General features: G+C 34.7%; 1 long non-coding RNA gene across 2 annotated transcripts in view; it reads right to left on the bottom strand.

Moving 5' to 3' along the window:
- LOC136036459 (uncharacterized) overlaps positions 1-18,715 on the bottom strand; it is a 61,391-nt gene that overhangs the window by 28,388 nt on the left and 14,288 nt on the right. For both annotated transcript variants that reach the window (XR_010619733.1, XR_010619734.1), the window contains one exon: positions 17,051-17,143. This is a non-coding gene — a long non-coding RNA (uncharacterized LOC136036459). The remainder of the gene's footprint in view (positions 1-17,050; positions 17,144-18,715) is intronic.

Raw genomic sequence — 18,715 nt, 5'->3', positions numbered from 1 at the left:
CACTTACTGAAATATAAATTTTTACTGAAAATAATAATCTGAATATATTTTTAAACTAGTTAATACCTTTTTTGCTCGTATAATTATTTTTTCAACCCCTTACACACTCGAGTACCTAGGGAAATATTCTTTTCAATTTCTTTATATAGATACACCCCTTTCTCAGAGACATGGATTTTTGAAACCATTACTGGGGATCAACAACAATGTTGAGACAAAATCTCAAACAAGTGGCGTCGAAGTATTAGAGCTCTTCCAATAGCTTTTTATTTTTTAAGAATAGATAAGTTATCCCTTTTTGATGTTTCAGCTTCAAAAAGGCCTTAATATATCAGGGAAAATATGAAAGAATTGAAATTATGATTGGATTCTAGACGAATGTCAATGAGAGTTTTCTAGAAAGGATATTGGCTCCAAATTTGTTTCAGAGGAAGAAGACAAACAGCAAAATTTGTGTGCCCAAAAATTTAGTTTTTTTAATGCTCAAATATATCGTACTTCTTTTTTTCGTCAGGCTTGGGCACTGGAAGAGGAAATTTCTTGTCTCACCCCTCCTATGGGCACTTATCAACTTCTAGGATATTTACACACCATAAAGAGGTAGCTTAGCAGGAGTAAGGGCAAGAATTCTGCACAACTGGCTACCCCACTATTCCCGTTAACTTGCTATTATTTTATCCCACTGATACCTACCATTGATTTATTGTTTCTAGGAAACAAGGATTAGAAATAACTGGATAATGATCTGTTTAAGGTAACAGTCCAACCAAAATTACTGGACCATTCCAAAATATTGGCCCAGTCCAGGGCGAATAAGGGTCCAGTCCAATACAAGTTATTTGCATTGGAAATAAATCCAAGAAATATCTACGAAAGGGACCCTATGAAATAGGAAGTTCCTCTTTAACTTGTTTCCTTGGCGTTACTGTTTGAGGTAATTTTAAACGACTATTTTCAAATAAAAATGCAAAATTACTCTGTCACAATTTGACCCTTATCCTTTTTTTACCCTTTTACCATTTTCACGATCAAATTTACCGTTTATTTTTAGAACCCTATAAATAAACTTTAAAACTATCATTGAATTTTATTTGACTTCTTGACATCCATTTCTTTAAACATAAACTTTAAAACAACAAAGCAACGTATCTTGGACGTATTTGATTCTTTAAATAGAATATACAAGTTAGGTTTCATAAAATTTAATACTTTTGTTGGATTTCCCTTTTTTATGTGTTCAGTATCAAAAGATAGATGTATACAGTTGTTAGAGCCAGACTTTTAACACACTGTCTGTGGTCATATTTACTTAAAGCATACGCTATTTCGGAAATATATTTAATATCCTATTCTGATTATTCTGTGCTGGTTCGCTATTGTTTTCTAATGGTCCCTCGGTAAAAAAAACATAAAGGAAAGCAAGACTAACGGCAAATGAAGAGGCTAGGATAGAGGGAGGGGGTCATCTTTATTAAAAAAAAAGCTTAAGATGATTTGCATATAATTAGTTTTTAATATTATATGTATAATTATATACATACATACATATATATATATATATATATATATATATATATATATATATATATATATATATATATATATATATATATATATATATATATATATATATATATATATATGTAGTAATAGTAGTACTAGTAGACAGGTTTAATAGCAAAAACTTGACAGCTATCGCTGATATGTGTTCCTTTACAACATATACAAAATCAAACTACACTTGTAAATATAAATCAAACTATAAATATTAACTCTTATTATACATTTTGACGAAAACTGGGACGAAAGAATTACCATATCGGTTTGTTCTTGCTTTAAGGGGAACTAGCTTATCTTGCTTTCTCGTTCTTGATGGTAGAGGTTGGTCGGGTAGAATGACACGGTGATGAGATTTAGAAAGCAAGTACTTTCCGAAACTCATTATCAGAGTTCCGTACCGGTTTTGGAGTGACGGCAGTCCTAGCACTTCCAGAGCCTTTTCGTAGGGGATGTCACAGCGGCCCAAGATGATCGATACCGCTCGCTTCTGAACCGATTCAAGCTCCTGACAAAGATACACTGTTCTAAGTGCTGAGGGCACCTAAACAGGGCACGCATATTCCAGAATGGGGGGGACATACGCTATGTATGCATACTTAATACTCTCTGTGTTTGCACTGAACCTACGTATGCCGTTTAAAGTCTGTAGACTAGTGTTTGCACTTTTAACCACGTTTTCAATATCTGCGGCAAAGCTGAAGTCATTGGAGAAAGTAACTCCAAGGATCTTGATACTGTTTGTTAGAAAGAATGGAACATTCAGCTCCATAACATCACTTTTTAGCGGGTTAAAGCGCACTATCTTCGACTTCTTCACATTAATCTCAAGATTTAGCTCCGCGCACTCTTTTGTGAAAACACTGAAAAAATTTGAACTGAATATTGGCGTCACAACTCCGTTTTGTACTAAATATTTCAGGATAAATGACAGGTCATTCACGAACTTGTAGCGGTCGTCATAGTCAGCTATGAGGAAGTTAATTACAGACAAGAATACAATACTGCAAGCTTAGTGCCCTGAGGGGCTCCACAGGTGGATGAGGACCATTCGGAATTACTATTACCTTCGTAGAGAGCAAACACATGATGCATCCTCTGACTGAGAAAGTCCAACAAGAACGTAAGAGTCTTTTTCTTAGCCCCCATTAGATTGAGATTAAGGGCAGCTACAATGTGATTGATTAGATCAAACGTCTATCGAAAATCTATGGCACCAAGGTCTACAAAACGGTGACCTTTTTCGACCCACTTGAGGAGACTATCGTACATCAGCACTAGGTACACTGAGGTCTTACAATCTTTCAGTCCGCCGTATTATCTCTGGTCGATAGATCCCTTGATTTGATCAAGTAAGACCCTCATGATAAAGGTCTTGGCCACTTTTGCCAGGCATGGTGTTTGCGAATAAGTCTAAGTTCGTTACAGCTCTTAGGGTTGGTAGCCTTCGGAATTATTCTAACGTAAGCTTTCTTCCAAACAGCTGGAAAGATCCCTATACGAAAGCAAAGGCTTATCAGCACTGAGAGTGATCTCGCAATGAAAGGGGCGTATTTTCAAATCAGTTTGGGTGGAAGTTCGTCTGGATAAGCTGAACAGTTTACTTTCACCTTCATCAGGGTCTTATAGTTTGTCATCTCATCGAAAACAGCTTCACCTTCATCTGCGCAGGAGTCAAGTATTTCATACTTCTGGACTTCTGTGGGAGAAGGAAATCAGGTCCAGATGCGGGTGAAATATTGATTAACCTCATCAGCAAATGTGTAAGTTCCGTCAGGGTGGCTTATTTTTATGCTATTATGAATGGACTTGATTTGCTTGACCGCTCTGTGCCATTTCCTGGGATTAGTGTGCCTAAGACTGTCCGAAAATTTCTCACGCCCGTAATCTTTCTTCAGACTTCTCGTGAGAGAGGTAATGTGATTTCGCAATTTTTTTCGCATTTTGCAAATCTCCTTCTTAGAAAAGCTTGCACTTTTTTTCTGATAAGTTTCTTGATTTGGGGGGTTATCCAGGGTTTATCACTTTCACATCTAGTGAAAGTCTTTTCAGGAAAAAACTCGAAGTATTTGGCATCGAGAACTTGAAAGATTTGACGGCTATTGGTATCTTCGTATTTTTTCCCCTCACAGGGGAAAGAAGATCATGCCCACTAAAAATAAAAGATATTTTAGACGGAATGGGGTTTTCCTTTGTTTGGAATGAAGGTAGACCAATGGATATAAATGCAAGTTGTTAGGATGAGATTAAGATATTATTAGAGAATCAAATGATTCAAAATAAAAAACAAATAGGAAACATTAAATTTTTGTAAGGATATACTTGCCCGCTTTACAGAGTTCAGGACGATTATTTAGTGCATTGCTTAAGCCGGTACCAGGGGCTCTCTACGATATGGGAAGGAATATTTGGAAATAATGAGTTGATACTTCCAGGTGTATTTAGAAAATGGTTAATTTTTACTAACAAACAACGCCAACAAAAACGTATGTTTTTCCACCAGTGCAGTAGATGTAAAAGTAAAGAGTTATAATTGTGTTTATTAATAAAATATCTTATCGTATAACGAACAGAACTGCCAGAAAAACAAATGAAGTCAAATTGAGAGGGTGAATCCTTATTCTGTGGTTCGCCTTTTCTCATAGTTTTGTGGGCTTTAGTGAATGTTTTTATTTTTTTTTAACACCTATATCGGCTGAGCAGAGGCCTTGGCTGAAATAATTTTACTTTTTCTTTGACTAAATTAAAGGCTTTGATGAGAAAATTGGCCTGGACAGACAGTTAGTGACGAATCCGGGCTGGGCCTAAATAAGTGTTAATAAAACGGGAGTCACCTTCTCATGGTTAATCCCCCTTTTAATTTTTGAAGAGAAAATTTAAGAAAAACCAAGACTAGAAAGAAACTGGAAATTTTAGTTAAGAAAACAAGTAAAAAATTTGTTTCAATGTTACAAGCTAGAGTAACAATATGTGTATGTGTTTTTTTTCTGATTCAAAAACCTATTCCTCCTTAAGACATTTAATATCGACGAGTTTGCCCATTGTGAAAGTCTCACAAAATGAAGACCCTAAAGAAAACAAAGCAAACCAAACAAAGACAAACAAACAGAAACAAAAAAAAAACAATAAAAGAAAAATCATTTAGAGCTGTCTCAAAAATAAAAGCCGTTGTCTCCTCGGTTTTCTCAACGGTCTGTTTTTTGTCTTATTTTTTCCGTATTATTGTTAGAATTTTAAATCCTATCTTGTATGGAACGTTTAATTCTGGTCCTCCCAGAATTACCCAAAAAATTACCCAAAAATTACCCAGAATTGCCCATTGCCCAAAAAATGGAAATTCATGAGTTGAAACAAAATCCTAAGGAAAAGAAACTTTAAACACGTTTAGCTTGGATGAACAAATAGGAATGGAAAGGAAATTAGATTTTAGATCCCCTTTGTTACATGGAAGAGTCTGAATAATTTATCATCGAGAAATGGCAATTTAAGCTGGACCAATGACAATTTTAAATAGCTCAGGGAAGCTTCTTTTACTTCACTAGGGCCTTGGATTCAGATTCTTAAATTACTTGGACGTCAAAATTAGTAAGTTGTTGTCCTGACTTTGTCTGAGCCAGGTCTGACCCAGGCAGTGAAGCATCGACTTTAGTTTTACGTCTAAATTACACTTTTTGATATCGACATGCTCACTGGATCAGTCGCTGAACTCCAAACCAAAGCAGATAACCTGGAAGTAGTTGCAGGAACCTTCGGAATGAAAATGAGGATAAAACGAAAGCCTTGTGCGTGTTTAGGTTCAATAGCCCATCCCACCAAAAATAACCTCTAACTTTATCTTTAACTCTTGTTGACATTTAACTCTTTGTTTATTTGACTATTTTCTCATTCTCTGTCCCCCTCTACCCTCTGCCAGTACGCTTAATCTCAACCATGCCCTTGACTGGGTTATTAATATTGCAAGTAGTTAGCCTTAACTTTTAATTAACACTGTCAAGGCTTTTAGCAAAGAAAAAAAAAACCCCAAGAGCCAAAAATGTCTGGGGTCTTGAATTAAGAATTAGATGAAAGTCCTCTAATTTTACATTTACTTTAAATAAAGGGAACCAAAAACTGACAAATATGTTTCTTTGAATTTTATTAATTTACTAGAAACTCTGTAATATTTAAGCAAAAGCGATTCTTCTTGCGACACGTTATTCTATTGAGGAAATCCACTTTTTACTCAAGACTTTTCTTTTTCCGTTGTATTTCCCTAAATTTTCATTTCCTCCCTTTATATTTCTCTCCATCGCATCTTTACCAACAAGCAAATCTATCCCACGAATTTGAAGCTCATTATTAACTACAGAATTATAACTTTAATTTTTTGAAGTTAGTATGAGAAAGCTAGATAAATAAAACGAATATAGTATATGAATAATAGAAAATCCTCCCGCGTAAGATTTCCATGAAAAACTCACCCCCTGAAAACCTTCACCTCCCCAACAACACAATCTCTCTATAGAAGATACCCAAAGAAAATCCTTCCTGAAAAATGTTTGTGTACTTTCTAATAACAAATAGGCTATTATATGTAAACAACGGGTAAATTTCATAGCTCACAGCCCTTTCCGCAGGTTCTTTGGGTTGTCAAGTCATTTCCAAAGGTGCATTTATTGGACCTTTCAACTATGCATAACGAAATGGCTATCTCAAAATTTTGGTCGAGAGGCTTTGGAGAAGAAAGGGCAAGGGAGAGGGGTTAGTTGCCTTCCAATTTTTTGGTCACTTTAAAAGGACATTAGAACTTTTAATTTTCGTGTAACTGCAGTTTCTCTCGATATTCGAGGACCATTGGTTCGATATGGTAAACCCTTGGAGGAACAGAGAAAAAAAGTAAACAAGTATCGCTGATCTTTACTCTTACAAAAATTTCAAAATTCCCCATTTCTTTTTATGGCTGCTCGGGACTACTACAGTAGGGTTTTCTGATACCCTTAATATGATAATCAATTTTCATTAAGATCCTGTGACTTTTTGTCTCCTTCCTTTTTCAAATATCAAGCAAATTTTATCATGCTCGTAATTTTTAAAGGGGGACATTTGATTAAATGAGGTTTGCTCATTTAAAATCAGCATTAAAGGCCAATTCTTATTATGCATCAGTAGTCACGGCCCAATCTATTTGAGCAGACCAATAGCCACTACTCTTTTCTTCTCTTAATGATTTAAGATGAACGGCAATCCCCTTAAGACGCAGGTGCTATTAATTTTCTAAGAGACGCATGTGCATGTTACATCATAGGCAATGTTTTCTAAAAAATGCATATGCTAATTACTTAAAAACACAAGGGGTAGGGATAACCTTCAGGGGCCCTCATCAACTCTTGTTTCCTTTGATTATTATGATTAAAACCTAAGGGTGTAAGGAAAAACCTTCTGGGGCCCCACCAAATCAGGATTTCTTTGGGTGATACATAATAGTTTATTTAATTCTTAAAAAACCTTCAGGAGCTCCTTTGCCCAAGGATTTCAAAGATTTTTACATAATATGAGAGTTTAAAATAACCTCACGATTTCTTTGAATGTTCTTTTAAAAGCCTATGAGACACTCCGCAAAAAACAAAATTCCCTTCAAAAAACCTTCAGGGTCTTCTATACTCCGGTATTTATAAGATTGTTACATAATAGTTTATTTGATTCTTGAAAACCTACGAAGGCATGAGGGTGAAAACCTTTATGGTCCACTAGTGGGGAAGCTTCAAAACACTGGATCCCAAGAGAGCGATTCCACCATGCCCCTAACAATCAATTCAACCAGGTTCTAGCGACCGATTCCAATGGGGCCCCTAGCATCCAATACCATTGGAGGGGAGCTAGCATCTAATTTCACCAGGGAGCCCCCTAACCTAACCGACGGGGGCCATAGCATCCAATTTCCCTGGGAAACCCTAGAACCCAATTCCGCCAGGGGCTCTCAAATCTGATTTCATCGGGCCCCTAACCGAACTACCGAGGTCCTAGCATTCAATTCCATTGGATCCCCTACCAACCAATTCCAACTTAGCCCTTAGCAATTTATTCCAAAGGGGGCCTCCAAGCATTCCAACGGGAGCCCTAGCATCCAATTTCATCAGGGGTCACTTAACCTAAGCACCAAGGGCCATACAATCCAATTTCACTGGGAGAACTCTAGCATCCAATTCCATCGAGGCCCTAACATCCAATTTCATTGGGCCCCTAGCCTAACTTCTGGGATACTGGCAACCATTATCAGCCAGAACCCTAGCATCCACTTTCATTCGGAGCCCCTAGATTCCAACAGACTTCCATAGAGAGCAATAACAACGGGAGCCCTAGCGTCCAATTCCATCGGGGACCCTCTAGTAACCAATTTCACTGACAAGACGTTTTTCAAGATTTTTCAAATTTCTTTGAATGTCATGTAATAAGGTAATGTTTACTTATTTTAAGGATGATACAATCCCCCCTAATATGCTAATGAAAGAGATTTCATTTCCTGTCAAGATGTCTTTCTCAGGGAACCTTTAATTTCCAAAAATTTATATGTCCGCATTAGGATTCAAAGGGGATTCCCCCTCAAAGAAATGGGGCGCTAACCTGTTGGAATATAAAAACCTTCCTAATATTTTGATTTGAGAAGTTGGTTTTACGAAATAATTGATTCTACACGCAGAGAATTTTTTGAGAGAATTTCAAATAATGAAATTCTCGTGACAAAATCAGTTTCGCGAGGAGAAAAAAAACAATATAAAAGCTTTACGAAGAGAAAAACAACATACAGTAAGTTTCACGAACAAAAATCAGCACTCAGCAAGTTCCAAAAAGAAGAACCAGAACGAAAGGAGTTCCATGAACAAAATCGGTTTAACAAGGATAGAAATCAATGTACAAGTTTCATGAAGAGAAAAATTAACATGCAACAAGTATCACGAAAAAAAATCAGCAAGCAACTAGTTCCATGAACAAAATCAGTGTCACGTGGAGAAAAATCAATGTACAAGTTTCATGAATAGAAAAATGAAGATGGAACAATTCACGAACAAAATCAGCGGGCAAGAAGTTCGATGAACAAAACTTAGCACGCAGCAAGTTCCATACAAAAATCGGTTTCACGAGGAGTAAAATCAATCTACATGTTCCACGAAGACAAACTGAATATGCAATAAGTTTCACGAATAAAAATCAGCACGCAACAAGTTCTATGAAAAAATCAACTTCACGAAGAGAAAAATCAATTTATAAGCTTCACGAAGAAAAAAATTAAATCATAACAAGTTTCACGAGAAAAAAAACAGTAATCAACAAGTTCCACGAAGAAAAATAAGCAAGCAACAAGTTTCATGAACAAAATCAGTTTTACAAAGAGAAAAATCAATGTATAAGTTCCACGAACAGAAAAATCAACATGCAACCAGTTTGACGAACAAACATCAGCACGCAGTTAATTCAACGAATAAAAAATCAGCAGGCAACAAGCTCCATGAACAAAATCGTGCTTAAAAATAATGTGGGGTGTTAAAAGAACTTTTTTTTGCGACAGGGGGGGGGGCTAAAACATAACATCCAGTCAAAGAAATGAGGCTGTATATGGCGCTGAATATGCATAGTCTTGGCAGAAAAATACCTGGCATTTTCATCAAGACCCCTCAGAAATCACTCTTAATATGGCTTAAACTTACCTCTAATAACAAGCCCCTCCTCCTGTAATTTGTTGCTAGAACTCTCACTTTTATTTAATTCACGGTTTTTGCTTATTTTTATCCTATAATGTATTTTTTCAGGTTTTTTTCCATTTGTTGAGTTTAAACTACTTTTTCTGTTATTTCATGACTCTTTTGGCTTACATTTTATCCTTTATAAACTTTTTCACGTTTTTTGTTTCTGTTTGTGGAGTTTTGACTGCTATTTCTGTGATTTCATGATTTTCAGACTTTTGTATTAATGAAACTTTTAATCACAATAAAAAGTCTGTGTCTTTTTAGATTTCTTGTTCCAGGATAAATATTCAATGCGCAATCGTTTATGCAATGAAATATATAAAGCCAACACTATATAATATTTCATTGATTCACTACCGAACTTATCCTGTCTAGGTCTCATTAGAAAATAAATAGGCAGGGTTATCTAATGGATCGAAAATGAATGGCTTTGGGATGTTTTTTGCGCTTTCATCTGTAAAGGGTTGGAAATATGCAATCAATGAAATTATTTTATTAAGCGAGACATGGGAATTCTCTGTGTGTGGAATTGATTATTTTTTAGAATCTATTTCCCAAATCAAAATATTAGAAAAGCTTTCATAGTCCAACTGGTTAGAGTTCAATTCCAAAAGGGGGAATCCCTTTCGAATCCTATCGTGGACATAAAATATTTGGAAATACAAAGATTTCCTGAGAAAAATGTCTTGAAAGAAAATGAAATCTCTTAAAGTATTATGTAACATCCCATATTTGCTCCGTCAGTACGTAACATGCACGTGTGCGTTGTGCTCATTTACAAGCGGGGATTACCCACGGGCCCTAAAGTCTAGAATATCAAGCCAGATTGCAGTATCCTAAGTAAACATTCCCCTATTGTAAGACAATCAAATAAATCTTGAAACATCTTGAAAAAAGGCTTTTCAGTGAAATTGGTTAAGATTGTGTCCCTGATGGAATTGATTGCTAGGTTCCTAGTTGAAATTGTATGCTATGGCCCCCGGTGGTTCGGTTAGGGGACACTAAGTGGAATTGGATGCTATGGCCCCCGTTTGAATTGTTCGCTAAGGCCTGTGTTGGAATTGGTTTCTAGCAACCCCGATAGAACTGGATTATAGGGCTCCGTTTAAAATTGTTGCTAGGGCCCCGGTGGTTAGGTTAGGGGCCCGATGAAATTGGATGTTAGGGCCCCCGATGGAATTGGATGCTAGGGTTTCCGAGCAAAATTGGATGCTACGACCCCCGGTGGTTAGGTTAGGGGTCCCAGAGTGAAATTGGATGCTAGGGACCCCTCCCTTGGTATTATATGCTATGGACCCTATTGGAATTGGTTGCTAGGGCCCTGATGAAATTAATGTTAGGGGCCTGGTGGAATTGCTCCCTAGGGGTCCAGTGTCTTGAAGGCTCCCCACTAGCAGTCGGTTTTTCCCACCATGCCTTCGTATTTTTTTAAGAATCAAAGAAACTATAATGTAACAACCTTAAAAATCTTGGGGGTAAAGAGGCCCCTGAAGGTTTTTTCAAAGAATTAAAAAAACTATTATGCATCACCCAAAGAAATCCTGATTTGGTGGGGCCCCTGAAGAGTATTCCTTGTCCTTTAGGTTTTTAAGTAAGTAACACATGCACCTTTTAGAAAACAATCTCTATGACATAGCACGCACCTGTATCTTTTAGAAAATTAATAACACTTGCGTCTTGAGGGGATCGTCGATCATCTTAGATCATTTAAGGAAGAAAAGAGTATTGGCTATGGGTCTGCTCAAACGGATTGAGTCGTCACTTCTTGTATCTCTTCTTGACAAAATTCTATTTTTTAGAGTTTCGGTTACTATTGAGCCAAGTCACTCCTCACTTAAAGTTCATAAAATCTAATTACTTGTGTAACATCATTCTAGCGTTTAAAAGCCACTTTGGTTATCCAGTTATATTTCTATCCCCTTTGCATTTCCCTGAATCTCCATCTACACACTTTATAAGAACCAAGCTAGACCCATATCTTATTATAAACCTGCGTCAACAATTTTGAGTTTACAAGCCTATCAATGCCTAGAGAGTTTATCAGCCTAAAGGGAATACCATATTCTATCAGTAAACGTAAATGGTTTATTGAACATGGCCTAATTGTGTAATTGAATAGCTAGTTTTTCAGTCGATATTTTTGTTTTTTCCCTCTTCATTTCCCTGGATTTCTATATGATCCCTTTATAAGCACCAAGTCTGACTCATATCACATCATAAATGCTGCAGAACTTAAAATTAACAAGTTCATCAGTGCTTCACATCCAGGTTTAGGAAGCTACTAGAAACATCACATTATGTAAATAAATTCAACTGTTTATCAGGGCCTTAATTTCCCATGGGGCAGGGAGGCAACTACCTCTTTCAGATCTTGCTTTGACTCTTCCATACCCCAGTCCCCCCTGAAACTTAGTTTCCTCAAAAATCTTGTCAAAACTAAGATAAGCCTGCACAATTCAAGTATCCACAGAAAAGGGTCAGTTTTCTTTAGTAAACCTTTACCTTTATGTGGCTCAGTTTTCAGTTTACGCTGTCATTTTCACTTGATTTAAGAAAATTGGCTCCAACTGTGCCCCCCCCCCCGAATTTTGACGAAGTTACACCCCTGCTGTTTATTCAGCTTACCATTCTAGTCAGAAAATATAACTTTAGTTAGCTAATAATTCTGCTTTTCCCTTTGTATTTTGCTGGATTTTTGTCTAATCCTCTTATAAGAATCATTTTGGTTTCTAATTGCATCATAACTCTATTTTTGACACTTATAAGCCTACAATCTCATCAACGGTAACAATTGAAGCTTATCAAACCTCTAGATATATTACATTTCATAAACATAAGTAACTACAGCCTACCTGTGCTTATGCAGCCTACTATTATGGTAAGACAAAAAACACCAATGCTAGCCAATAACTTTGCGTTTTCCCTTTTTTATTTCTCTTCGTGAAACTTGTACATTAATTATTCTTATCATGAAACTGGTTTTTTTCATGGAACTTGCTGCGTGCTGATTTTTGTTCCTGAAACTTCAAAAATTTTCGAATTTTAATCCATATTGGAGTGTTAATAATTCACTGCAGGTGATAGATTCTTTAACAATGGTTTCAGCTAAAAGAATTGAGTCTTTCGATTTTGCGACAATGTATACTAATTTATCACTCAATTTAGTGTTAGATAATTTAAAAACTGTTATAAAGAAATCTTTCCTCTTATCTAGTAAAAGGTTCTTAAAAATAGACAGTTATAATAAAAAAGCCATATGGACAAACTGCTTTAATACTACAGTTAACTTGAGATGTTACAGCTTGGATATGATTTTTGAGTTATTGGAATTTGTTTTATACAATACTTATATAAGATTTGGGGGTGATTTGTACAAGCAAATTATGGGAATTCCCATGGGGGGGAATGCCAGCCCATTTATAGCTGACTTGTTTTTAAGTCAACTAGAATATAAATATATGATGGATAAGAATAATCCAATTAATTTAAAACATGCTTTGTCAAATAATAAAAGATATTTAGATGATATTTTGGTCTTAAATTGTAAGGATTTCATTGATATTTCTAAAAATATATATCCATCAGAGCTTATTCTTGAGCCTAGTCATGGCGCTGGTCATGAAGATCATTTCTTAGATTTAAATATTAATATTTGTGATAATAATAAATTAAGTTTTAAAATGTATAATAAAACGGATGATTTTGATTTTGAAGTGATTAGTTTCCCATTCCCTGAAAGTAATATACACTCAAATATCACATATTCAGCGTTTTTCTCACAGTTACTTCGTTATGCAAGGATTTGTAGTAATTATATTGATTTTAAAAATAGATGTAAAATCTTAAGCCAAAAATTGATATCAAGAGGTTTTTCTGCAAATAAATTAACTTGGCAATTTAAAAAATTTAGTTTTCATTATAACGAACTTTTAAATAAATATCAAAAGAATTATCTAGAAATACTTAAAGAAATTTTTTGACTAATTTCGGAGGTTCGAGAAATGTTGTCACAGCGCCATTTATTTTGAATTGTGTTTCTATTTGAGCGGAATTTTTAAAAAATTAGCCACATGGTAAAGATGAATTATATAATTGTTTAGTTCATTCAGGTTTTTTGCAATGTGTTAATATTTGTGATTTGGTAAAATTTTTAATATTTAGTTTACCTATTGTTGCTAAAGGGAGGGATATATTAACAGGATAAGCTTGTTTTGGTTTTACTTGGTTGTTTTACATTTGCTGTGTTTTTTTTTCATAGACATGTATTTTGGGGGTGATACCTGACGCGGGGATGCCATGGATATTCTGTGGTAGCCACAACACTGTGCTGGGTAGGGAATTTAGAGTGGCGAAACCCTATATAGGCCAGTGTATTCTCCTGATGAGCCCTTATGTTGGGTGTTGCCTCTGAATTATTTGTCTATATTATTTTTTCTATGGTTTGGTAAATGACGACTTATACTTGTTGACGACATGACTGCCTGTCCATGGATTATTCTTTATGGTTGATTGTGTGTGGCTATGCTGTTTGACCTATGTGATTGTATGGATGAGTAGGGTTAAGGCCTCATTCAAGTGCTGGTCTATATTAATCACTAATTTAGGAAAACAGTCTTCCTTTTCTCCTTCTGTCTCCTTTTTTTTTTTTTTTTTTTTTTTTTTTTTTTTTTTTTTTTTTTTTTTTTTTTTTTTTTTTTTTTTTTTTTTTTTTTTTTTTTTTTTTTTTTTTTTTTTGTGTTTGTGCTGTAGCATTGGTGATTTCTCTTTTCATGATATATATATATATATAATAGAATAATATAATATAATATATTATATAATATTATATAATATAATATATATAATATAGAAAATTATAAGAAATATTTATGTTTTCCTTTGTATCCTGCTGGATGTTTGTCTAATTTTCCTTATTAGAATCATGTCGGATTCTAAATCCATCATAACTCTGTTTCTGAGACTTATAAGCCTACAATCTCATCAATGCTTAGAATTGAAGCTTATCAAACTTCTAGAAATAATGTATTTCATAAACATAAGTGACTACAGCCTACCTGTGCTGATACAGCCTACCATTATGGTCAGAAAAAGCCACTATTGCTAGCCAATAACTTTGCGTTTTCCCTTTTGATTTCCGTGATTTTCTGTCTGTTCTCTCTATAGAATCCAAGTTGCACCCATACTAAATCACAACTTCAATATATAGGTTCAACTTGTATTTGAGATTCACTCAAGTATTCCTTAAGTATTATAATTGGCTTTTCTCGTCTGTCGTACTTAAAAATCGGGGAGCGACTCCCTGATTTGCGAGACGGATAAAATCCCTTCCGTCGTCCTAAGTCACGTACAATCTTCGTGTCCGAGACTTTTTACTAGGCAATTCAACACGCTCAATGGAATCTAACACATTAGACAAGTTAATTCCTTAGAACTAGGGGAATTCTAGGGGAGATGATTCAGGTCCAGCCAGGGATGTATGTCTATTGACAGGCATTCGGTGATGGAAATCCTTTAAGACACGGATCTTGGAACTAAAATTGGATGAGCAGCTCTAATGACCTAATCGATTAGTTTTCCGCCTTAGATAAAAAGGTTATTTAAATTCAAAATTGGGATCGAACAGCTAAAAGAAGAAAAGGTACTTTTTCTTCTTTTTCTATAATAAAAGGTTGATATCAATTTATCGAGGCAATCCATAAAATTTCGCGTTTAGTCCCGGGTACAAGTACGTACACTATAATTTTTTTAAGGTTTCCGTAATGTTTTTAGGGGGGCAATTAAAAGAAAACGACAATTTGAACAAGAATTACCCAGAAATTTGAGGATGCTTTGGATTTCGGGGGAGGGGACGGCTTGAATAGCGACGAAGACCACACTGCCTTTCCACCATAAATACAAACAATAAGTAGAAGCAGTAGGGGACTTTTTCTTAAGACAGTGGAACCTTAACCCTTTCCAAGGGCCGTCCTCAAAATCCCTCCTTGAGTCCTGGTTGAACTTCCCTGAATTAAGGATGTTAAGACTGTTTTTAAAAGCTCTTAGTTTTAATAGTCGTATTTTAATTTGAGTTTCTTTAATATTTTCATTTGTTTTGTTGAGGACGGCCCTTGGACATAAGGTCGAAATTTTCGATTAAGGTTAAGGTTCCACTGTCTTAAGAAAAATTCTCTGCTTGTACTTGTTATTTGTATGTATAGAGGGGAAGGCCCGGGTTCGAAGAACCCTCCACTTCATACGTCTTGTAAGTAATTCATGTGTAAATTCTTATTTCACACAGTAGCAGTCAAAAGACGGTAGTTCTAAATTCGGTAGTCCAAGTATATCTAAATTCTTTTTTTTTTGGGGGGGGGGCAAATTCTGATTTTGAATTCATTGCAGCCAAAATTTGCTTACAGTCTTCTTAACAATAATAGATGGTTTAAATTTCACTTAGGGGTGGTTGAAGATTCATTTCAATATTTATATACATATATATATATATATATATATATATATATATATATATATATATATATATATATATATATATATATATATATATATATATATATATATATATACATATATATATATATATATATATGGTAAATGTTTACTTTCTTTCAAAGTGCTCTAAAGTGCGTTTTAATGTATATAGCAAGATCCTGATGATCGCATATTGTCTCTTTGATGGATGATCATTTTTAGATTCTGATGATCGCATATTGTTTCTTTTATTGTTTCTATTATTAGAGAAGCGCATCCATTTTTTAGGTTTCTAAAATCCCCCTCCAACAAGACTAAAAATGCGTAAAGTGGGCTTGCTTACAGGTAACATTGCCAATACAGCGAAGCATATTAGTCCACGAGCCTCGTGGGCAGCGGGGTGAGGTATGTACTCTATATTTATTCAATAAGCCTTGTTTGAAGTTTTTTTATCACTCTTTATTGAATAAACATAGACTACAGAGCTCGCCCCGATGCCCGCAGGGCTCATGGACTAATATACTTCGCTGTCTAGGTAATGTTACCTGTAAGCAAGCCCACTTTATGCATTTTTAGTTTGCCCCATGGAGGAGGAGGGTCAACCTGAAATGAATGCGCTTCTCTAATAATGACAAGGAAACACTATGTGATTGTCAGAATCTTGCTATATGCAGTAATAAGCATTTTACAGCACTTGGAACGAAAGCAAACATTTACCATATATTTATATATATATATATATATATATATATATATATATATATATATATATATATATATATATATATATATATATATATATATATATATATATATATATATATATATATATATATATATATATATATATATATATATATATATATATATATATAAATATATATACCTTTGATTAATTTTTACATACCTTTGACTCAGATTAGGCTTTGTTGAATGAGGCTTCTAACCATCAAAGAAATAAAGAAAAATATTTTTGTCAGTTATGAATGACAAATTACAAATGGGGCACATAATTGGCGCTGTAGTTGTACTTAATTTTGATTTAATTTGCAAGAACTGACAGTAATATGTTCAAGAGATTAGTGGGATCCATGAGTTTCTATCCCTTTTGTATCTCACTTAACATTCGTGGCAATTATCATGCTTCACTTACCACACGGGAAAGATTAGAAAAAAAATTACACTCAAGAACAGGGTCGTATCCAGGATCCTTTTTTTCTGGAAAGACGGGGTAGGGGTACAAGAAATACACGAGCACATGTATTACATGTGTTTTACATAATAATGGTAGATGGTAATAAGCTCACCTAAGCTATGGATGTCAGGTCTTGCTTTTGTTTAAACGATAACTTCGACGGGACCTGTGCCTGTCATCATCCGGTTCAAGTTCAAATCTCTTGCTAAAAAATAAAATCACTAAATAAAATAAAGCTAAAATCACTGAAAAGGACTAATAATGAGCCAAACCTGGAATAATTGCTGTGACGTGGGCAGAATTTTGGTAGAGGCGTTGATGGTCGCTATCCTAGTGGATCTCAAGAAAGTTGACACTATCAACATTCGGGAATATATAATTAACGAAGCTAAAGCACATATTTTATCAAAAATGGATGCTTAAAGAGTGATATAATTGACTCTGCAAGAACGCATACCAATGGAACTAAAGTACAATAGTTATCGGATATTTGTATGAAAATGTATAATGAATAAAATGACTGACTTCCGAGATTATAAACCAAAGAACCTAAATCGAATTTTTATCAAAAGTGAAAGAAAATGAATCAGATAATGTAATTTTCATTGAGATTTTTATCTTTTAAATGGATGTTTCCTCTCTTTTCGAACATCAGGCAATTTTTCGAAATCGTCATATCAACGTTAGGGATTATATAAAAAACGAAGCTAAAGCAAATTTTTATCAAAAAGTGTGTGAAAATGCTTAAGGAGCGATATAATTGACTCCGCGAGAACGCAGACCCATGGAACTAAAATACAATTTTTTTTCGCAAATATGCTTGAAAATGTATAATAAATAACCATGATTGACTTCCGAGTTTATAAGCCAACGCAGGTAAAGCACTTTTTTTTTTAATGAGTGAGAATGCCACCAGAGGGTGTCATCGGGACTGGTCGATTGTGCCAGACTAGCATAAATTGCCAGGAGTCATCAGAAAAAAGGCTATCGGTTTTTTTTTCACTAAGTCTATACCACGGGCCAGCCACATACTCCCATTGTAGCGTTAAATGACATGGCTCATTGACGTAGGTAGGTTTTCGTACATGCTGGGTTTTCATATTTTAAATGTCCCCCTCCCAAAAAAAAAATTTTTTTACCTTGTGTCACATTTTTTTTTCAATTAGTACTCGTAAACCGAGTAAACATGGATGAAACCATGAAAGGAGAAAAAATCCATGGAAAATCTAAAATTTGATTAGCATTTATTACATTCTAATTGGTAAATTACATTGGTTGTTTTACAATTAACATTACCACGTAACTTGCATGCAAAATTTAACTTGAGATGTTACAGCTTGGATATGATTTTTGAGTTATTAGAATTTGTTTTATGTAATACTTATATAAAATTCGGTGGTGATTTGTACAAGCAAATCGTGGGAATTCCCATTGGGGGGGAATGCCAGCCCATTTATAGCTGACTTGTTTTTAAGTCAACTAGAATATAAATATATGATGGACAAGAATAATCCAAATAATTTAAAACATGTTTTGTCAAATAATAAAAGATATTTCGATGATATTTTGGTCTTAAATTGTAAGGATTTCATTGATATTTCTAAAAATATATATCCATCAGAGCTTACTCTTGAACCTAGTCATGGCGCTGGGCATGAAGATCATTTCTTAGATTTAAATATTAATATTTCTGATAATAATAATTTAGGTTTTAAAATGTATAATAAAACGGATGATCTTGATTTTGATGTGATTAGTTTCCCATTCCCTGAAAGTA

The sequence above is a fragment of the Artemia franciscana genome, chromosome 15, assembly GCF_032884065.1.
Source record: "Artemia franciscana chromosome 15, ASM3288406v1, whole genome shotgun sequence".
Taxonomy (NCBI): Eukaryota; Metazoa; Arthropoda; class Branchiopoda; order Anostraca; family Artemiidae; genus Artemia; species Artemia franciscana.
The sequence above is the reverse complement of the archived record's forward strand: the minus strand, read 5'-3'. Positions and strand labels throughout refer to the sequence as shown.